This window comes from Pinus tabuliformis, chromosome 7, assembly GCF_031772625.1.
Source record: "Pinus tabuliformis cultivar Carrire ecotype Pingquan chromosome 7, CPIR1, whole genome shotgun sequence".
NCBI lineage: Eukaryota > Viridiplantae > Streptophyta > Pinopsida > Pinales > Pinaceae > Pinus > Pinus tabuliformis.
In genome coordinates, this window is record NC_142293.1 from 101,909,818 (window position 1) to 101,934,501 (window position 24,684).

Consider the following 24,684-nt stretch of genomic DNA (forward strand, 5'->3'; position numbering starts at 1 on the left):
ATATTTTCACCTTGTTTGACCTAACCAACTCAAAATCTAACTTCTTCCTTGGTGAAAATTGCCTTTTTAGAGCTGACATCATCAGCCCTAGGTAATTTAGGGCCTTAACACCATAGTTCTGCAAAAGGGATTCAGCGTAGGGCTTGTTGAAGGTTTGCCACTCCATATTGTTGATCATACCCTTAAAGCAAATCTCTTTCTTGTGCTTGTATCCTAGGCTTCAAGTGCTCTTCTCTAGGCTTGTTCATTGGTACATTGTTCCTTTACATAAAGAATTGTGCCCTAGTCCAAGTAAGAAGTACCTTGATCAAGTCTCTCTTACATCACCTTGACCCTATTGATTTAGAATACCTTTAGGTGATACATACTGGGAAGCCACGTAATATGATGAAATTCCACTAAAGAACAGGAGGTGGAGTGCTAAGGTGACATTGGCAGCCACCTCATTGTTGTATCTTAGTCTAGTTCTTGCCTTGTGAGGCATCTCACAAGGCCTGTTGGATTTTGAGGCAACAAAGCCCATCTTAGTTGTACACACTCCCTCCTCTAACAGCCCTTAGCAACACGAGATCTAGGTGCATAAATGAGGTCAATCTTTGATTCATAAGTGTTTTCCAAAATTTTAAGTAGGGTCGGCCCTGAAAAATGTTAATCTAGGTTGTCATTGATGTCAATATGGCGTTGGTCGGGATGGCAAATATTCTTGATATGCCAGAGGATGATGTCCATTGAGGAAGATGTCAAGTCACTCATGAAGTGCCAAGTAACAAGTACTAATCATGTACCTTGATGATCTAGAAGCTCTTGATGACTTATGTGGACTACCTTGATGAATGACCACACTTGATGAAGGACTAGATGATGCCCTTACCTTTGATGCTCTTGATGATGGTGCGAAGCCATAAACTTAAATGTCCTTACCTCCGGTGATCTTAATGATGGAAAACTACATGATGACATATCACTGCACTATCTTAATGACATGGTGAATTGATGACATTGACAATGACATTATGACCCTATGATGAAGAAGGCAAACAATGAAGAAATCAAACTATGAAGAAGCCCAACACTCGAAGGCATTCTACCCTACCTCCATTTCTGCACTAATAAATGACCAGTCACATTAAAGATTATTTTTCACCTCCTTAGAGGTAGAATCTCACCATGAGACCTACACCATCTTGAAGAGCATAATTTTCACTTTCCAACGAGCTCTTACTTGGCCCGAAACTCAAAATATTTTGGGAAATATGGATTTTACAAGTTATGGGTATAAATCTGGTTCTTGAGCCGACCTATGCTAGTGCTACTCATGTCGGCCTACTTAAGTGACATGGCTCCTCACTTTGGCGTTGAAATGTTCTATATATTAGAGCTCGGATCACATTCTTTTACCATAAGCTCGGCATTCAGTTCATCACTACAACTCGGACAAAACAAGGAAGTAGAATACAATTTCACATCTTGTGAACTGTCAAGGAGTTGATGACATACCTCGGATTAGTAAACTGTGTCTCGATGGAGCTGTTGCAGTGACAATTAAGGAGTTATGCTACTTCGGAACTATGTAGAGTACTCAACAAACTTTGAATTTGTACCTCTTACCTTAGGTCGGATAATACAACAATTTTAGAGCTGTATTTTATTCTTGTTTTGCACCTGTGGTCTTCTCTAGTCTCGAACCTGTGCTGTAATTTCAAACCTATGGTATACATCAACCTTGGACCAGCGTTCAGTTCTGTGTTAACACTTGTTGGAGATTAATAGCTCGGATTCCCTTGTTGAAGATTAACCTGTGGACTAACACAGTATAGATTTGTGGATAGTCACATCTTCAGACTGTGGAGAAGAGGGCTAGCACTGTGAAGGAAGAAGGCTCGGACTGTGATAACATTATAGTGCTCAGACTATCACAAAACCTCTGACTTGTGGAGCCTATTACAATAGTTGTGAAATGAAACTTTGGACTGTCCGTGTTAAGGTACAGGTGCATTCTCCTTCGGACAGAACCTGGAAAGAAGTGCACACAGTGATGACTATGGACTAAGAAGTGTAGCAGTGATGTTTATGGTGTCGTATGGTGCAAATTGATGAAATGAAGCAATCTTGAACTAACAACTTCAGTAAATCTTAGTGCAACAGTGTTTAAGTTGTCTTCAGATAATCTAGTGATTGAAGCAGTGGAAAAGTCATTTCCCATCCTTGCAACACACTTTACTGAATGCCGAAGTCGTACTTCCATTCGTATATTTACCCACGGGGGATGGAAAGCGTCGTAGGTCAATAGATGGTTGGTCAGTTTCATCGGTCTAGGCTCAGGGTCGTGCTTATAGGCCAAAATTGTTTGATTGAGTAAAGGTAACTTCATAGGATTCATTATTGGCTTTATGTTTGCAAACTTTGGTGCAGTATTGATAAAGAAGTGGAGATGGTGCGGTATGGTGCAGATTGGTGAAATGAATTCATTCTTGAACTTGTGGCAAAGGAATCAAAGAAGCTCCCATTAAAGGCTTCATATTTTGTGAAGTAGTTTCCTTATCAATATTGAAGATGTTGAATTGCTCACTCTAGATAACTAGAGCAATTGTGAAAGAACTTGAAGAAGCTTTTAGTGTAGACCTTTGGAGGTAACTTGAAGTAATCTTTGCGGCTAACCTTGGACCAAAAGTTTGAAGAAGGTGCACAACTATTATTAGAGTTGGTGCAGTTCATTGACGACACATCGAAGTGTTGTATTGAAGATCATAATGCAGAGTTGATGTCATCATGAGGTAATTTGAAGAAATTGATTGGGGATGATGAAGAACAATGGTGACACCTTCTATATGACAAGGTTGTCATTGATGACATAACATGGATACTATGATAAAATTGAAGATTGACAAAGATCTGTGAAGAAGACATTGGGAGTCGTCATTTTCTATCAAACATATCTAGACAAAATACAAAAGTGGGTTGGTGCCTGGAAGGTTGGAGCCTCGAAAAGACAAGGTTGGTGCCTTGGAGGATAGGGTTGGAGCGCTAGAGGATCCGAGTCCTCAAGAAACCAGGTCGGAACCTGGACCAGATATAGGGTTGGAGCCCTTGGGGTTGGTGCCTCTGAATTGACAAGGTTGGAGCCTTGAAATTCCAAGTCGATGCTTGGCATATTACAAGTTGGAGCTTGGGAGATTGAAGATCAGTGTCTTCACCTAGGGTTGGAGCCCTACATATATTGTACTTGATATATTGAAGAAATTAATAGAGGCATTTATTCTTATTGTTCATTTTGTGTTCTAAATATAAGTGATCAAACTGGTAAAAGTAACAATTGACAAGAAAGATTGATTCACCCCCTCTCAGTATTTCCAACAATTGGTTTCAGAGCCAGTACCTTCACTTAAAGCCTAACAGCTTGAAGGTTGATCATTAGAACACAAATGGCGAACCCAAGGAAGAAAGTCTCGAATCCTCCTAAAGATGCGTCTCCCTCAACCACCGAAATTGAAGTCAATCAATTTGCAAAGGCTCCATTGTTCAATGGAAATTTTGATATATGGGAGGCAAGAATGAGGAATTTCTTAAAGACTCAAGGCATTAAAGTCTGGAAATCGATGATTGTTGATAGCATGATGGATGGAGAATCCAAGGAACATAATACGAGAGCAATGAAAGCAATCTTGAATGGGCTACCTGATTCTATGAAGGTCAATTTTGAAAATTGTTCGTCAGCAAAAGGCATATGGGATAAACTTCATGATCTTCACTCAAAAGGAGCATTGACAATGATCTCGATCAAGAAAATGATGTAAAAAAAAAAGGAAATCCAGAGCCCATCAAGGAAGCTGAAGATAAGAGTAATAACATCAAGGCTAAACAAGACCTAGAAAATGAAGAGAATGAAGAAGATCTCCTCACTAAACTTATGGCTGCCATAGAAGAGATTAACAATTTGAAGAACAAAAATAAGGAACTTAAGAAGAAAGCGCAAGTTGGTGACTAGGACAAGACAAGGAAGGAAGTTGACCTTGTCAAGCTTCAAGTACAAGAAAGAGATGAGGAGCTCGCCAAGATTACGGAAGAATTTCATCAAAACAAGAGAAAGCATCATGAAGAAGTTGTATCCATGACAATTCAATTGGATAAAGCAAAGAAATGGGAAGATACCTTGTCAAGCCACCTTGAACAAAGGCACAAGAGCTTGAACAAACTTGAAGCTGAGATTGGTCAATACAAGGAAGAGGTCTCCTCCCTTAGATCTCAAGTAGAAGCAAGGAAACAAGCACAAGGAACTGAGAAGAAAACGGAAGCTTTGGCATTCATAGAAGGGCAAGTTGATGAAGCAGAAAAAGAAAGAAATGCTATGACATGTCAACTAAAAGAAAAAGGTGAAGAGATTTTCCCACTAAAATCAAATGCCATCTCTCTAAAAATCGTAACACATGAAGTAACAAGGATGATGGAAGAAATGAAAAAGCAACTAGTTATCAAAGATGGATATTGTGAAAAGTTAAAAGGAGAAATTGTCTTTCTTAAAAAGGAAGTTGACTTGCTGAATAAGAACTTGAAAAGCTCTCAAACCCTAGATGACATCCTAAGTCATCAAAGGTCTCCCCTTGATAAATCAGGCCTTGGCTATGCAGGTGAATCCTCAAGCAAGAAGGAAAATGCTTCAAACAACAAGGATGTGAGGAAGCCAAGAAGAAATGTTGATGCTCCCAGCAAAGGCAAGAGTCAAGTTGACATTGGAAGAAATCCTACTCCAAGAAGAAATGCAGATGGTGTCAAGGATGCAAGAAGCAATGGTTATCATCAAAGGATCCCAAGGCAAAAAGACTTCAGAAGTACATCAAGGAAACCTTATTCTCCCATGTACCAAAGTATATTTCTTGGTTATTGCTATTCTTGTACAAACTTTGGTCACATGGCAAAAGATTGTAGGGCATATCACAAAGACAAATATAATGGTCCCTATCAATCTCCTAGAAGCAATTTTGCAAGAAGTCATGATTACTCATTCACAAACAAGATGGAGTGCTTCAATTGCCATAAAATTGGACATATGGCACATGATTGTAACTTGACTTGGGTCCCCACACAAGCTAGAACCATGACAACCAAGCCAGAGAAGAAAGTTACACAAATATGGAGAAAGAAGCAAATTGGATCCGAAAGTCTCTTGAACTCTCCAGCCAACAACACATGTTGTTGACCTGATCCTCAATAATCTAAGTATTTGATGAGGAGACTCTGCAAAAAGGAAGACCATGCATACAGTTAGGAGGAGCTTATGATGATTAAGAATTCTTGCAAGAAGCTATTCATGGATGAATCCTATGAGAACCTTGGACATTCATTCTTTGATAGATCATCTCTAAGGAACAGTCCATTGAAGAACATAACCCTTATTCATCCGATGGACTATTGTTAAGATGTCTTCCACTTGATCACTGAAGCAGGTAATCTTTCCTTTGTTATAGGAGGTTGTGCAGACAAGGGGAGTTCGGTCATCACGTAAAGGAATGTAAGCACATCTATCATGAACCACATTTCCAGAAAGAAGAGCACCGTGACAGGGGGAGTAAGATACCTATGAAGAACTACTAGTCGTGAAGAAAAGAAGCAGCTTGACCAGGGGAGTACTTTGGGGAACCCATTTTCCATTGATGTCAAATGGGGAGAGAATGTTGAAAGGGCAAGAATATTGCCACCAATGACAATGGGGAAGATTGTTAATCTAGGTTGTCATTGATGTCAATATGGCATTGGCTGAGATGCCAAATATTCTTGAGATGCCAGATGATGATGTCCATCGAGGAAGATGTCAAGTCACTCATGAAGAAGTGCCAAGTACCAATCATATACATTGATGATCTAGAAGCTCTTGATGACTTATGTGGACTACCTTGATGAATGACCACACTTGATGAAGGACTAGATGATGCCCTTACCTTTGATGGTCTTGATGATGGTGTGAAGCCATAACCTTAAATGTCCTTACCTCTGGTGATCTTGATGATGGAAGACTACATGATGACATGATGCTGCATATGATTGATGACATATCACTGCACTATCTTAATGACATGGTGAATTGATGACATTGACGATGACATTATGACCCTATGATGAAGAAGGCAAACAATGAAGAAATCAAACTATGAAGAAGCCCAACACTCGAAGGCATTCTGCCCTACCTCCATTTCTGCACTAATAAATGACCAATCACATTAAATATTATTTTTCACCTCCTTAGATGCACAATCTCACCATGAGACCTACACCATCTTGAAGAGCATAATTTTCTCTTTCCAATGAGCTCTTACTTGGCCCGAAACTCCAAATAGTTTGGGAAATATGGATTTTACAAGATATGGGTATAAATCTAATCCTTGAGCCGACATGTGCTAGTGCTACTCATGTCGGCATGCCTAAGTGACATGGCTCTTCACTTTGGCGTTGAAATGCTCTATGTATTAGAGCTTAGATCACATTCTTTTACCATAATCTCGGTATTCAGTTCACCACTACATCTCCGACAAAACAGAGAAGAAGAATATAATTTCACATCTTGTGACTGTCAAGGAGTTGATGACATATCTCGGATTACTAAACTATGTCTTGGTGGAGTTGTTGCAATGACAGTTAAGGAGTTGTGCTACTTCGGACCTATGCAGGGTACTCAACAAACTTTGAATTTGTGCCTCTTACCTCAAGTTGGATAATACAAAAGGTTTCAGAGCTGTATTTTATTCTTGTTTTGCACCTGTGGTCTTCTCTAGTCTTGAAGCTGTGGGGTGATTTCAGACCTATGGTATGCATCAACCTCGAACCAGCATTCAGTTCTGTGCTAACACTTGTTGGATATTAATAGCTCGAATTTGTTGTTTCCCTTGTTAAAGATTAACCTGAGGGCTAACACAGTAAAAATTTGTGGACAGTCACATCTTCGGACAATGGAGAAGAGGGCTAGGACTATGAAGGAAGAAGGCTCAGACTGTGATAACATTATAGTGTTCATACTATCATAGAACCTCTGACTTGTGGAGCCTATTACAATAGCTGTGACATAAAACTTTGGACTGTCTGTGTTAAGGTACAGGTGCATTCTCCTTCGGACAAAACCTGGAAAGAAGTGCACACAGTAATGACTATGGACTAAGAAGTGTAGCAGTGATGTCTTTGGTGAGATATGGTGCAGATTCGTAAAATGAAGCTTTCTTGAACTAACAACTTCAGTAAATCTTGGTGCAGTAGTGTTTAAGTTGTCTTGAGATAATCTAGTGATTGAAGTAGTGGAAAAGTCATGGTGCAAACTTTGGTGCAGTATTGATAAAGAAGTGGAGATGGTGCGGTATGGTGTAGATTGGTGAAATGAATTCATTCTTGAACTTATGGCAAAGGAATGATAGAAGCTCCCATTAAAGGCTTCGTATTTTGTGAAGCAGTTTCCTTATCAATATTGAAGAAGATGACTTGCTCACTCTAGATAACTAGAGCAATTGTGAAAGCACTTGAAGAAGCTTTTGGTGCAGACCTTTGGAGGTAACTTGAAGTAATCTTTGGGGCTAACCTTCGACCAGGTTTGAAGAAGGTGCAGAACTATTATTAGAGCTGGTGCAGAACTTGGTGCAGTTCATTGAAGACACATTGAAGTGTTGTATTGAAGATCATAATGCAGTGTTGATGTCATCATGAGGTAATTTGAAGAAATTGATTGGGGATGATGAAGAGCAATGGTGACACCTTCTATATGACAAGGTTTTCATCGATGACATAACATGGATACTATGATAAAATTGAAGATTTACAAGGATCTGCGAGGAAGACTTTGGGAGTTGTGATTTTCTATCAAACATATCTAGACAAAGTACAACAGTGGGTTGTAGCCTAGAGGGTTGGTGCCTGAAAGGTTGGAGCCTCGAAAAGACAAGGTTGGTGCCTTGGAGGATAGGTTTGGAGCCCTAGAGGATCGGAGTCCTCAGAAAACTAGCTCGGAGCCTGAACCAGATATAGGGTTGGAGCCTTTGGGGTTGGTGCCTCAAAATTGACAAGGTTGGAGCCCTGAAAGTCCAAGTCGGTGCTGGGCATATTACAGGTTGGAGCCTGGGAGATTGAAGATCGGTGTCTTCAGCTAGGGTTGGAGCACTACATATATAGTACTTGATTTATTGAAGAAATTAATAAAAGCATTTATTCTTATTGTTCATTTTGTGTTCTAAATATAAGTGATCTAACTGGTAAAAGTAACAATTGAAAAGAAATACTTATTCACCCCCCTCTCAATATTTCCAACAATTGGTTTATGTTAAAATTGGCAACTAGGGCCAAACTCCATGTGGGTCTTCTTATTTATGGCAGCTGATATTTTCTTGGATTCCTCTCATCAAGAGCTGTAGGATTGATCTAAAGATCATTTGATTCCGACATGTATTCATGGAGATATGCACCATAAATAGACATGGCCTTCAAGTCATTTGGACACTCATCTCTCTTGTGATCTCTCTCCACTTGTTTGGGTTTTGGTGGAAGGAGAGATCTAGAGGTGAAAATGATGCCCTAATTAGATCTAGACGCAGTCATGGAGGAAAGGCTTTAACGCGGGTCTAGAAGAGAACCTAATCCGTTGTCCTAGAAGGCTCCCATACGCAGTCCTAAAGGGAGGGAACTAACCTTACCCTAGTCGCAGTAAGGAAGAGTCTTAGCCACAGAGATCTCATCATTGTCCTAGCCCAAGGCACAATCCCCTAATCCGCAGTCTCAAGAGGCCTCTATGTTACCTTAGCCACAGTCCTCAAGGGTTATCTAATCCGCAGTTAAGGGTGACCCTTACATGCTGTGTAAGGAGACTCATATGTTGGCCAAAGTCGTAGTCAAGGAGGGTTCTATATGTAACTAGAGGAGGCTCCTAGCCGCAGCATTTAAGGATGCCCTAGGACACGGTCAATGAGGGTTTTATATGCAAAAAGACAAGGCACCTATACATAGTAAAGGGGAGGCTTTAATCCGCAACCAAGAGGAGCATGTAGCCACTGTCCTAACCACAGGCAAGGAGACCTAAGAAGAGGCGCCTATCTGCAGACCTAAAAGTGCCCTAAACGCAGGCCTAGAAGAAACCCTTATTCACTGAAAGGAGAAGCCTTAGCAGCAGTGAGGAGGTCTGGCCGCAGGCTAATAGAAGACCTATTAACTGTCAAGGGATCTGTTGTTTAAAGAGCCTAATCCGCATATCAATGTAAGTCTCTCATCCACAGCAAGAAGGGACGTTAGAGTTACTAAGTCGCAGCCAAAGGAAGCTTCAACACATCAAGAATAAGCATGGTCAGATTGTTGTAGGTGACAGCTCATTGTTGTAGATGTTAGCACTATGATAAAGGTTGTTCCAGGTATGGGAATGCTTGCAAGTGGAAGTCACAGTCATAAGGTAAACCTGTGTGTTGAAGGAGTCTGCACTCAGACTTATCTCAGACCTTGTAGAGCTGGCTTCAAATGCAGATTGGATGCTAATATTCTGAAGCATTGATGATGATTATATATCAGTTATAAGGACATTTACTTTTGTGTTGTTATGTGCTAGGCCATAATCCATAGCATCATAGGAAGGGCTTCTTAGAGCTACTCTATTGGACCGTTGGGAGATTATGAAGGAAGTTTAAGATAGCACCAAGTGCCCTCATCAGATCAGCAGCTTCTCACTATCAAGGGATATGCAATAGCACTCTTCATGATTGAAGACTTTCATAACCACTGTTGTCATAAATATCAGTATTATGTATTTGTACTACCTCTCTCTATGTTGAACTATTGAAGAGTTTAAGAAGAATTGATCAAGGGTTTTCCCACATTGGGGTTTGTCCCTAGCTGGCACCACATCTTGTGTCCTCTTGTCTTGGCTTGTTTTCCAATGATTATGTTTATGTTCTATCTACACTTTATTATCATGCTGATGTGATTGCTAATCTAGAATTGATATTGAGCTATAATGGAAAAATTGAAGTAAATTGCTCTAAGCATAGAACATACCTAAAATTAACTTGGTATCAAAGTTGAGGTGAAGACAAAGCCCAAGCAAGAGTGAAAGAGCAATCACCGAAGACAGTTGGACAAGGTTAAAGACTCAATGGGTTCCTCATCCCACTTCCCGATTGAAGTCAAGCTCTGTGAAAAGTCTATCACGTATGAAAGATGTTTTTGGATCTGACATTGGAAGAGCAAGAAGTGTTAGATTTCGTGAAGGGTAAAATCCCTAAGCCTCCATCAAATGCACCAGCTGCTACAAAGATCAAGGACACCAAGGGTGAAGTCGAAGAAAAGAATATTATCAAAAATTTCACTGACAGCGTCTGGTGGTCTACCTAAAGGTCACTTCAATGGGAAGTCTAGATCTATGGGTGGAAGGAAGGGCAGATGCCTTGCTTGTAAAAAGTTTGGCCATTATGCGAGGGAATGTCCAAATAGAAGGGACACATCTCATGATGATGATCACAATCATTCCAGAGGCAACTTCAATGATCGAAAGAATGACAGGTACAATGGCAAAGGTAAAAGGAATGTAGGACATCAAGGAAATGGCCAACTCTCCAAGAAAGCAAGGAACTCCAGGTATGAAGAATCAAATGTTGTTTCAAATAAGCAAAAAGAGTATTATCTTATATCGGCCCTCTCCACTGCCTCTCCTTAGGAAATTGGCTTATTGATAATGGTGCTTCAAGGCACTTCACTGGATACAAGGAAGCTCTCTCTCATTTGATAGAGAAGGAAACAAACTTGGAGATTATTCTTCGAGACGATGCCACATATCCCGCAAAGGGTGTAGGGAATGTTAATCTTCTACTGGATCAAGGTAAGTTCTTTATGTACCGAATCTCAAGAAGAACCTGTGTCCATTTCAGCAATGGAAGACATAGGTGGCATTCATCAATGGAAAGGTATGTGCTTAGGAAAGGAGTTTTAAAGATGCTATTACTCTTGGGTTCAGGGTTGGCAATTTGTATCAAGTTGCAGGAAGTCCATTGGGGACCATGTCATGTGACACATCTCTTCTATGGCACTGGAGGTCTGCCCATCTTCATTGTAAGACCCTACCCGATGTGAGTCGGATGGTGACAGGGATGCCTGAATTCAAGGAAGATCATGAAGGTACATGTGCGAGATCTACCAAAGGAAATCCTACAAGGGGACCTTTCCCCTCATGTAATAGCAAGGCCACAAATGTGAAACAACCTGAGGGGTTTGAGATTCATTGATTAGGAATCGCATGTATGCAGGTTGAACAAAACTCTCTATGATTTAAAGCAAGCACCTCGGGCTTGGTGTGAGAGGATTGATAGCTATCTAATGAAGCTGAGATTCACTAAGAGTGAAGTCGATCCAAATCATTGCTTTAAGGTTGTGGATGATAGACCTCTCATACTGGTACCTTATGAGGACGACCTCTTTCTGACAGGTATAGACCCTCTCATTTGCAAAAGTAAGAGGGAGTTGGATTCCGAATTTGGAATGGTAAACTGCAAGCCTGTGACTACCCCAATGGAGCTTAACTTTAAGAAGTTATGTGGTAGTGTTGTCGAACCTGATTTGGGAAATGTTCGAGTTTCGTCAACTCATCATAGCATTGATGTTCTTGGTGAACTCTCGTTTGGATATATGTTTTGCAGTTAGCATGTTGAGCTCATATATAGTTGAGCCTCACTGGATTGGTGCCAAGAATCTTTTGAGATATCTTCAGGGCATAGTATCTCATGGATTCACTGCCGAAAATGTGAAGATGTATGATTATTCTGATGCTTACTGAGCAGGCAATGTGGAGGATCGCAAGAGCACATTTGGGTGTTGGTTCTCTTTAGGTTCTGTTTCGATAGCCTAATGAGTAGGAAGCAGGAGTCGGTTTCTCTGAGCACTGTTGAGGCCGAATACATAGCTGCGAGTATGACCTCGTGTGAAGCTATCTGGTTGAAGAAGCTCTTCAGTGAGTTGTTTGGACACGTGTTGGATACCATCGTGATCTTCTGTGACAACCAGAGTGGGATTCGATTGTTGAGGAATCTCGTGTTCTATGATCGCTCCAAGCACAAAGACATCAAGTACCGCTTTATCTGGGATATCGTACAATGAGGAGCAAGAAGGCTCCAACACACTGGGACTGATGTGCAGGTCGTTGATATTCTAACTAAGCCCCTTGGAAAGGTCAAATTCATGACTTTCCAAAAACAACTTGGAGTCGTGGAGAGAACCTCTCCTAAGGGTCCTGTATGATATGGACATTGAGCTCTGGGAGCTCCAGGGGGCTTGGGAGTACTTCTTGGAGCGATGAGCAACCATAGGGTGAGTGGTTCAGCCTCCCCTAGTGGTTTTCTATGTAGGCAAGATGATTGGTTCATCCTTCTCCTGCTAAGACACAATCATAGGGTGAGTGGTTCAGCATTCCCCTCGGATACCCCATGTTGACATGTAGGCAAGATGAGAGGTTCATCCTTCTCCTATTGAGACATCCTACCCAGTCTGGGACTCATGGGAAGTACCTCTCATCTAGCCAATGAGCAAGGAAATGAGGATAGGGACCATAGTATTGCTGATGGACGCATCGTGTAGTAATGTACTCCCTATGCTAGGATGATATTGATCTGGGATCAATTGGAACTGACTTCGGGCAGTAAGAGTGGTATGAGACAATCCCTTTATTTGGACCTGATTTCGGATCAGTAAGAGTGGTATGAGACACTCTCTTTCTGTGGGACTGATTTCGGGTCAGCATAGATTGGTATGATACATCCTCGATCATTTCTTCTTCTTCATAGTTCAACAGTGCAATGCAGGGCACTGATGGTAGAGATAGTACGGACTGGCAGATGGATTAGCAGATGGAGTTCTCCCTAGTTGAGAGCGAGTGTTAAAATTGGCAGCTATGGCCAAACTCCATGTGGGTCTTCTTATTTATTACGGCTAATATTTTTCGTGGATTCCTCTCGTCGAGAGGTGTAGGATTGATCTAAAGATCATCTGATTCCGACATGTATTCATGGAGATATGAATTTATTTGTGTTACTTGACAATTCGTCAAGGTCGGCAAGCAACCAAATTACCCCCACTCAACCTCAACGTTGCACCATAAATACAGGTGGCTTTCAAGTCATTTGGACACTCATCTCTCTTGTGATCTCTCTCCACTTGTTTGGGTTTTGGTGGAAGGAGAGATCTAGAGGAGAATACGCTGCCCTAATAAGATCTAGATGTAGTCATGGAGGATTGGCTTTAACCTATGTTACCGGATCCGGCAGGCAGAGGGCCAAGATCCACGGATCTGATCCGGATCCGGATATGGATACACCTGGAAATGTGTGAAATATGGCACTGTGGCATTTCTTCATTTTACGGAAACGAATATCTTGTACTGAAACGAATCCCGAGACTGTATGTCGGAACTGCCAAAATGAGACAAAAAAAGTTAACACACTTTAGATTTGCGGTTGTGGTTTTAACTTTTAGGTTAAACAGTGTAAAGTAGGCCCTCTTAGTTGTTGACAAACAGTGTCTCGAATAGAGCAGCCGCAAAAGTTAAAACAGTCAAATGTTTTTAACTTTTTATATTGCATTGTTCTTTGAATCGAGTTGCGGGATTATATACACTGTGACCCCACCCAGCCGCAGGGATTATATACACCATGACCCCATCCAACGCAAGGTAGACAGCAATGCAAACAGCAGCATATACAGCCACAGCTTCGACCATTCGGCACCACCAACTCGACGGCAGACAATGCTTCGACTATTCATGTTCCTGTTCCATTTGGCAGTGGGCTCAGCCGCTCAAGCTTGTCGGCAAACAGCAATTGTCGGCACCACCAACTCGGACGGCTAGCCAGTGAAAAAAATCACAATATTTCATATTTGTGTCAATAGATAATAAATATTATGGATAAATGGTTATATAAATTATATACGCTATATATAATTATTATGAACAAAACATTGCATACACTATATTATATACAAAACATTACATACGCTATCCCTAACGATTTGTTATGAGCAAATATTATATACGCTATTAGCCTATACGCTATCCCTAATTTATATATGCTATTAGCCTATTTAATATTTAATATTTATATATACGCTATAAGCCTATACACTATCCCTATTTAAGGATGCATCATTTCAGTGTTTCAATCTTCATGGTTTCATGGAGTATTTGATTTTTTAGCTCTAAAGTATATTTTTAAATTTCAAAAAAAAAAAAAATTAATGTGTACTTGACGTATCCTTGCCGTATCCAAATCTTGATATTTCAAAAAACTAGTGGATCCGGATCTGGATCTATATCCGTATCCGAATCCTGGTAACATAGGCTTTAACGCAGGTCTAAAAGAGATCCTAATCCGTTGTCCTAGAAGGCTCCCATATGAAGTCCTAAAGGGAAGGATCTAACCTTACCCTAACTGCAATAAGAAAGGCTCTTAGCCGCAAAGATCTCGTCGTTGTCCTAGCCCTAGACACAGTCCCCTAATCCGCAGTCTCAAGAGGCCTCTATGCTGCCCTAGTCACAGTCCTCAAGGGTGATCTAATCCCCAGTTAAGGGCAACCCTTACACACTGTCTAAGGAGACTTATATGTTGTCCAAAGCAAGGAGGATTCTATATGCAACTAGAGGAGGCTCCTAGCCGCAGCATTTAAGGATGCCCTAGGCAACAGTCAATGAGGGTTTTATATGTAACATGAGGAGGAACCTATATGCAGTAAAGGGGAGGCTTATATCCGCAACCAAGAGGAGCATCTAGCCACTATCCTAACCGCAGTGAAGGAGACCTAAGAAGAGGCTCCTATATGCAAAATTAAAAGTGCCCTAAACGTAGGCCTAGAAGAAACCCTTATTTGCGGAAAGAAGAAGCCTTAGCAGCAATGAGGAGGTATGGCCGCGGGATAATAGAAGACCTATTAACTGTCAAGAGATCTTCTGTTTAAAGAGCCTAATCCGCATATCAATGTAAGTCTCTTGTCCACAGCAAGAAGGGACATTAGAGTTACTAAGTTGCAGCGAAAGGAAGCTTCAGCACATCAAGGATAAGCATGGTCAGATTGTTGTAAGTGACAGCTCATTATTGTACATGTTAGCACTGTGATAAAGGTTGTTCCAGGTATGGGAATGTTTGCGAGTGGAAGTCGCAGTCATAAGGTAAACTTGTGTGGCGAAGGAGTCTGCACTCAGACTTATCTCACAACTTGTAGAGCTAGCTTCAAATGCAGATTGGATGTTAATATTCTGAAGCATTGATGATGATTATATATCGGTTATAAGGACATTTACTTCTATGTTGCTATGTGCTAGGCCATAAGCCATAGCATCATAGGAAGGGCTTCTTAGAGCTGCTCTATTGGACTGTTGGGAGATTATGAAGGAAGTTTAGGATAGCACCAGGTGCCCTCATCAGATCAGCAGCTTCTCGCTGTCAAGGGACATGCTACAGCACTCTTCATGTGTTAGGATATTCTGACACATAGGAAATAGTTAAGTATAACTTGGTCTAGTGTAGAGTTAGGTAAAGTGTGTTTTTTTACTATGTACTTTTGTAACTTACAATCCGACGGTCACGATATGTTCTAGACATGAAGTGATTCGACAATTCATTCTCTCCTCGGTATTACCGACACTTGATCCGTGGCTTAACACCCGATTGGTCCATGATCTCTATTTAAAGAGCATGGAGGGTCATTTAAAGGTTAACCGTTCATGAGAGAAGCTTATGTAAATTTTCATTCTTTTATTAATAAATTGCCTGAAGTGGCCGCGTTGGCTCAGACCATGGACTGTTTCCCTCTTTGAGTGTTTTAACCACGTCAACAACACTGGCGTACTGATCTGTAATCTCTTTGTGAGCGGTGTCCTTTGGTGTTCTGTCTGAGGAACTTACCCTGTAAATTCCTATATGGTATCGGAGCTATTTGAGGGCCGCATTCGTTGGTGACCCAAATCTAAAGTTGGTAGCACTGCATCCGACTGTCGTTTCTTAGATCTACTGTTACTAACTGCTTTCGGGCCGAGAGGACTGCTCTATTGTGTTAGGAGCATCTGTTCCAGTGAGGAACCCCTTTCGTTTGACGCGAAAAGGTTTCCGGTAGCCCTAGCTACGTCATTTTTAAGATCTGGAGGTATACAGTGTTTATTTGCAGTTTTTAGTTATTTTCTCTCTGTTTATTTCGGTTTATTTAGCTCTTTGTTTTTTTATTACCGGATCTATACCTTTCATTTCTGCGTATGCTCTTTGCCCCGCGACTTTGTGCGATCTGGGCAAATCAGAAACAAAAAGGAAGGATTTTTCTCATGTGTATGCTCTTTTCCGCCGCGCCTTAGTGTGATCTCAGAAAATCAGAAACATTGAGGAAAATATTTAGTTTCTGGCTAAAGCTAACTTCAAGCTGTAAGGTTTGTTTTTTTTTGTATGTCCGTGTTGGGTTTTGTGTTTTTTGTTTTGTAGGCCAAAAAAAGAGCTTTCTCAAGTAAGCACGCACCACAAAGCTTTAGTGACTATAAAAACAAAAAACAAAAAAAAAACCTTTCTCTTTTCCAAAATTTACTAACCTTTTAATCTAGCTCACTTGGTCCAAAGCTACCTCATGAGAGTAGAGGTCTTGAGTTCAAGTCTTTATTTTTGTTGAGTTAATTAAATTAAGTTTGGAAAGGGGGCGAATTTTTTTTAAATATAACATTATCATTCATTCCCGCACTTCGTCGGCATCTTCAACAACTTTTCTTCAAAAACCCATAACTTCTTCATCCGGAAGCCGTTCTCAGAGCCATTTTTTTTTAATCAGCCTAATTTTTCGAGATCTTTCCATTGGAACACTTATTTTCAGCATCTATAGCTTCAATTTCTATTAAAATGGAAAGTTCATGCCAAGTTATTCTTGACAGCACCAACTACTTCCAATGGTGGTCCTACATTGTGGATTTACTTAGAAGTAAAGGTCTTTACAGAATAGCCTCAGGGCAAGAAACCAAACCGAAAGATGAAGATAAGGCAGCCAGATAGGCAAGATCAAGCACGTGGGTTGATAGGGATGTCCATTTCTTCAGACCTTAGATTCCATATCGCAGAACTTGATACTCCTAATGAAGCAATGAAACAGATCACTAAAGTTTTTGGAATTAAAAATGAACTTAGAGCCCATCAACTCAAAAATGAGTTTCTTACATTGGACCCCAATAATTTTTCTTCCATTGAAGATTTTTTGTCCAAATTCAAGACCCTTAGACTTCTCTTGGAAGGTGTTAAGGTTAAGAAAGAAGATGCTAACCTTATCTATTCCTTTCTTACTAAGTTGGTACTAGCCTACTCTATGTTTGTTTCCACCTTCCATTCTACAAGAGAAGCCTTCATTTCTCAAGAACAAGACTACAAGTTCCCTTCCTTTGATGCCTTTTGTGATTCTTTAATAAGAGAACAAGAAAAACTCTTACATCTTGGTTTTCTTAATCTTGGAAACTCTTCTAAGAAAGCCTTAGCCGCTCAGCAGCAACCAAATTCAAAGAATCCTAAGAAGCCGTATCCTAAAAAGAATGGTCCTAAACCAAACAAGGCTACTAAGCAATTTCAATCTCAAAATGAAAAATCATTTCAACAAAACGATAAGGCAAATAAAAACAAAGGGAAGAAGACTGATAGACATTGCCACTTTTGTAATCGAGATGGCCACTTAGAATCCAAATGCTTTAAGAAGATGGAAGCCTTGGAAGCAGCAATGAAGAAGCATAACATCCATTTGGAGCACTCTTCAACTTCAACTTCATCTTTAGGAATAGCACTTTCTGCATGTGGTTGTCAAGCATCTCGGTCTGTCTATGCACTAAATGTATCTTCTTCTCATTCTCATGAGTGGCTCATTGATTCTAGAGCTTCTTATCACATGGCCAAAAACAAAGCCATGTTTTCTTCTTTAAATGATTGTAACACCAAAAATATATATGTTGGTGATGATAGATCTCTTAGTGTTGTAGGAACTGGAACTATTCATATAGACAATGGTCAATTTAATGATGTATTATGTGTTCCAACCTTATCTTGCAACCTTCTATCTGTATATCAGATAACTCATTCAAGTGAAGGTAAAATCGTTGAATTTTCACCTCACAATGTTGTAATTAAGGACCTAAGAGATCCTAGACAAATTTTAGCTACTAGCATTGTTGATGATTCTACAAGGTTGTATAAGTTTAACAACTTTGGGTCATCAAATCTTCCCTCGGTATTTGTTGCTCATAACAATGAAGTGAGCAAACATTGGCATGAGCGATTTGGTCACATAAAGTATCGCTCCCTTCAGAATCTATGTAAAGAAAATATGGTGACAGGTCTTCCAATGGTATCTTGCAGAGATGGTGTTTGTTCTGGATGTGTACTCGGAAAACATCATCGGGATAGTTTTGAAAAACGTGCCTCTTGGCACGCCTCAGCCCCTTTACAACTTGTGCATAGTGATTTATGTGGTCCACTTCCAATTGTTTCATTCTTTGGCTACAAGTATTTCTTAACTTTCATTGATGATTTCTCCAGACGCACTTGGGTATACTTCTTAAAACTCAAGAGTGAAGTATTTAACATGTTCTTGGCCTTTAAGGCCTTTGTTGAAAAACAATCTGGACATCAAATTCTTAAGCTAAGATCTGATAATGGCGAAGAATATGTTAACAACAAATTCATCAACTTTTGCACTGAAAATGGAATTCAAATGCAACATATTGTACCATATACTCCACATCAAAATGGTGTAGCTAAAAGGAAGAATCGCACCTTAAAGGAAATGGCTAGTTGTATGCTTCAATCTAAAGGACTTAGTCTTAGTTTTTGGGCATAAGCAATTAATTGTGCAAATTACATAATAAATTGCACTCCTACTAAGGTTTTAAAGAACATCACTCCAGAAGAAGCATGGAGCTCAATTAAACCAAATGTAAGTCACTTTCGTGTTTTTGGAAGTGAAGCATGGGCCCATATTCCAGATGAGAAACATAAAGCTTTAGAACCTAAAGAGTGAAAAATGTATTTTTGTTGGATATTCTGAAGATGTCAAAGGATATATATAGAATTATTCCACTTAAGTCCAAAAATGTTATCATTAGCAGAGATGTAAAGTTTGTTGAAAATATATCGGTCTACGAGCCTAGTGCGACGGATGTGCCACCTCTCTCTATCCCTTCTACTTCTAAAAATATTTCTACTTCAGATGATGACAGCGAGGATAACAATCCTCCCCCACCTTCTCAGGATCCTCCTTCAGCTCCTCGGCAACCAAAATGGGTCTGGGCTACTCGGGATGCAGCAGGTGCTCTTGTCGGTGATCCTACAGATTAGCGTCGCACACGTTCTCGGCTCAATAGAGCCTCTTCTTTAATGGCTCAAGCTTCAGCAAATTATGATCCTGACACCTTTGCAGAAGCTTCAGGCCATCCAAATTGGGACACATCTATGAATGAAGAATATCGTTCATTATTGGCAAATGATACATGGGATCTTGTTCCTCTTCCAAAGGGACGAAAACTTGTTAGATGCAAATGGGTTTACAGAACCAAGTATGGCCCAGATGGAAAAGTTGATAAACATAAAGCTCGTCTTGTTGCTAAGGGTTTTCTCCCCTGTTGCCAAAATGAACTCTATTCGCCTTGTTCTTTCCCTTACTGCCTCTTTCAGATGGGAAGTCCATCAGATGGATGTTAAATCTGCCTTCTTGCATGGAGACTTGCATGAAGAAATCTATATGGAACAACCTACTGGCTTTATACAAACAGACTCCAGCCTTGTATGTCGGCTTAAGAAATCCCTTTATGGTCTCAAGCAAGCCCCTCGAGCTTGGTATGCCAAAATCGATAGCTTTCTTTTATAAACTAGCTTTTCTAGGTGTCATTCTGACAATACTATATACACCAAGAAAGTGGGCAAGTCTCTTATCATTCTTGTTTTTTATGTTGATGATCTTATCCTTACTGGTAGTGATCCCAACCTTATAAACCATGTGAAGTCCAGCCTTAAAAAAAAGTTTGAAATGACAGACTTAGGACACTTGCATTATTTTCTTGGTCTTCAAGTCTTGCAATCCAAGGAAGGTATTTCCGTTTCCCAGTCCAAGTATGCCTGTGAACTTCTACACCATTTTCACATGGAAGACTGTAAGCCAACCCCTTCTCCCTTTCAGTCTGGAGCCAAACTTTCAGTCACTTGTACTTCCCCTGAAGTTGATGCTACCTTATACGGTCAACTTGTAGGAAAAATTTTGTATCTGACCCATACTCGTCCTGTGCTTTCCTTTGTTGTTGGCCTTATTGCTCGGTTTATGCAAAACCCACATGAAAGTCATTGGAAAGCAGCTAAAAGAATACTTCGTTATGTTCAAGGTACAGTTCAGTTTGGGATTCATTACAGCGTAGAAGCATCTCCTCTATTGGTTGGTTTCACTGATTTCGATTGGGCTGGTGACCCTGATGATCGGAAGTCTACCGCAGGTTATGTGTTCACTCTTGGTTCAAGACCTATTACATGGGCTTGCAAGAAACAAGTGCCATTTCTCTTTCTTCAGCAGAAGTAGAATATCGTGGTGTCATAGAAGCTAGTAAGGAGGCCCCATGGCTTCATCAGATCCTGTCAGAGTTTGGCTTTCAGCAGCAGCATTCGACTACACTTTGGTGTGATAATCAAAGTGCCATTCAACTATGCAAAGATCCAATCCAACATCAGCACAGCAAGCACATTGAACTGCACATGCACTTCATCAGAAAGCTCATTCATGACCATATTCTTGAAGTGCAATATTGTTCAACAGATGATCAAGTTGTAGACATTTTTACAAAGGCTCTCACAGAGGCGAAGTTTACTAAACTTCAATTTATGGTTGGAGTTCAGGAAGTTGTCACTAAGGGGGGATAGGCTCTAGTGCCTCCTTCCTTCTCCTATTGTGTCATATTTGTACATCCTTCAATCCTATCCCAAGTTGTTCTTAAGGGGGAATGTTAGGATATTTCAACACATAGGAAATAGTTAAGTATAACTTGGTCTAGTGTAGAGTTAGGTAAAGTGTGTTTCTTTACTATGTACTTTTGTAACTTACAATCTGACGGTCATGATATGTTCTAAACATGAAGTGATCCGACAGTTCATTCTCTCCTCGGTATTACCAACACTTGATCCATGGTTGAACACCCAATTGGTCCATGATCTCTATTTAAAGAGCATGGAGGGTCATTTGTAGGTTAACCGTTCATGAGATAAGCTTATGTAAATTTTCCTTCTTTTATTAATAAATTGCCCGAAGTGGTCACATTGGCTCAGGCCGAGGACTGTTTCCCTCTTTGAGGGTTTTAACCACGTCAACAATACTGGCGTATTGATCTGTGATCTGTTTGTGAGCGGTGTCCTTTGGTGTTCTGTCCGAGGAACTTACCCTGTAAATTCCTACATCATGATTGAAGATTGTCATAACCATTAGTGTCATAAATATCAATTTTATGTATTTGTACTATCTCTCTCTCTCTCTCTGTTGAACTATGGAAGAATATAAGAAGAATTGATCAAGGGTTTCCCCAAATTGGGGTTTGTCCCTGGCTAGCTCCACATCTTGTGTCCTCTTGTCTTGGCTTGTTTTCTAATGTTTATGTTTATGTTCTATCTGCACTTTACTATCATGTTGATGTGATTGCTAATCTGGAATTGATATTGAGCTAATATGAAAAAATTGAAGTAAATTGCTCTAAGCATAGAACATACCTAAAATTAGGAGTTTCAAAGCCAGTACCTTCACTCAAAGCCTAACAACTTGAAGGTTGTTCATTAGAACACAAATGGCAAAGCCAAGGAAGAAAGTCTCCAATCCTCCTAAAGATGTGTCTCCCTCAACCACCAAAATTGAATTCAATCAATTTGTGAAAGCTCCATCAATGGAAACTTTGATATATGAGAGGCAAGAAAGAGGAATTTCTTAAAGACTCAAGGCATTGAAGTCTGGAAATCGATGGTTGTTGATAACATGATGGATGGAAAATCCAAGGAACATAATACAAGAGCAATGAAAGCAATATTGAAGGGGCTCCCTGATTCTATGAAGGCCAATTTTGAAAAATGTTCGTCAACAAAAGGCATATGGGATAAACTTCATGATATTCACTCAAAAGGAGCATTGACAATGATCTCTAGTCAAGAAAATGATGGAAAACAAGAAGGAAATCCAGAGCCCATCAAGGAAGCTGAAGATAAGAGTAATAGCATCAAGGCTAAAGAAGACCTAGAAGATGAAGAGAATGAAGAAGATCTCCTCACTAAACTTATGGCTGCCATAGAAGAGTTTAACAATTTGAAAAACGAAAATAAGGAACTTAAGAAGAAAGCACAAGTCGGTGACCAGGACAAGACAAGGAAGGAAGTTGACCTTGTCAAGCTTCAAGTACAAGAAAGAGATGAGGAGCTCGCCGAGATTAAGGAAGAATTTCATCAAAACAAGAGAAAGCATAATGAAGAAGTCATGTCCATGACAAATCAATTGGATAAAGCAAAGAAACAGGAAGATACCTTGTCAATCCACCTTGAACAAAGGCACAAGAGATTGAACAAACTTGAAGCAGAGATTGGTCAATATAAGGAAGAGGTCTCCTCCCTTAGATCTCAACTAGAAGAAGCAAGGAAACAAGCACAAGGAGCTGAGAAGGAAATGGAAGCTTTGGCATTCATAGAAGGACAAGTTGATGAAGCAGAAAAAGAAAGAAATGCTATGACATGTCAACTAAAAGAAAAAGATGAAGAGATTTTCCTACTAAAATCAAATGACACCTCTCTAAAAATTGAAACAGATTAAGTAACAAGGATGATGGAAGAAATGAAGAAGCAACTAGTTATGAAAGATGAAGATTGTGAAAAGTTAAAAGTACAAATTTTCTTTCTTAAAAAGGAAGTTGGCTTGCTGAATGAGAACTTGAAAAGCTCTCAAACCCTAGATGACATCCTAAGTCATCAAAGGTCTCCCCTTAATAAATCAGGCCTTGGCTATGCAAGAGAATCCTCAAGCAAGAAGGAAAATGCTTCAAACAACAAGGATGTGAGGAAGCCAGGAAGAAAGGTTGATGCTCCCAGCAAAGGCAAGAGTCAAGTTGACAATGGAAGAAATCCTACTCCAAGAAGAAATGCAGATGATGTCAAGGATGCAAGAAGCAATGGTTATCATCAAAGGATCCAAGGCAAAAAGACTTCAGAGGTACATCAAGGAAACCTTCTTCTCCAAAGTACCAAAGTATATTTCTTGGTTATTGCTATTTTTGTACAAAATTTGGGCCAGCGAAAATTTTAGGGGCTAATATTCGCCCATGGGCTAATTTTCTATACTTTTCCCAAAAAAAGATTCGCTAATTTCCATTTTTTTGTAAGAATGATTTGCTCAAATTTTATAGAATGAAATTATTTTACCCTAAAAATTGCCAAAGATATATATATAGACTGTATAAAAATATTATAAATTTGAATATTTTTACAAAAATGTCTCCAAACATTTTATAGATTACATATTATGGACTAGTCGGATTCGCCAAGGTTTCTAAAGATTAAGATAAATTTCCATCCTTAAAATTTTCCCTGCTTTGGGCACAAGGCAAAAGATTGTAGGGCATATCACAGAGACAAATATAATGGTCCCTTTCAATCTCCTAGAAGCAATTTTGCAAGAAGAAGTCATGATTACTCATTCACAAACAAGATGGAGTGCTTCAATTGCCATAACATTGGACATATGGCACGTGACTGTAACTTGAGTTGGGTCCCCACACAAGCTAGAACCATGACACAACCAAGCCAAGGGAAGAAAGTTACACAAGTATGGAGAAAGAAGCAAATTGGATCCGAAAGTCTCTTGAACTCTCTAGCCAACAACACATGACGTTGACATGATCCTCGATAATCTAAGTATGTAATGAGGAGACTCTACCAAAAGGAAGACCATGCATACAGTTAGGGGGAGCTTATGATGATTAAGCATTCTTGCAAGAAGCTATTCGTGGATGGATCCTATGACAACCTTGGACATCCATTCTTTGATAGATCATCTCTAAGGAACAGTCCATTGAAGAACATAACCATTATTCATCCGATGGACTATTGTTAAGATGTCTTCCACTTGATCACTGAAGTAGGTAATCTTTCCTGAGCTAGAGGAGGTTGTGCAGACAAGGGGAGTTGGTTCATCACATAAAGGAATGTAAGCACATCTATCATGAACCACATTGCTAGAAAGAAGAGCACCGTGACAAGGGGAGTAAGATACCTATGAAGAACTACTAGTCGTGAAGAAAAGAAGCAGCTTGACAAGGGGAGTACTTTGGGCACCCTGTTTGCCATTGATGTCAACGGAGGAGAGAATGTTAAAAGGACAAGAATATTGCCATCAATGACAAAGGGGGAGATTGTTAATCTAGGTTGTCATTGATGTCAATATGGTATTGGCCGAGATGGAAAATATTCTTGAGATGTCAGATGATGATGTCCATCGAGGAAGATGCTAAATCACACATGAAGAAGTGCCAAGTACCAAGTACCAATCATGTACCTTGATGATCTAGAAGCTCTTGATGACTTATGTGGACTACCTTGATCAAGGACTAGGTGATGCCCTTACCTTTGATGGTCTTGATGATGGTGTGAAGCCATAACCTTAAATGTCCTTACCTATGGTGATCTTGAT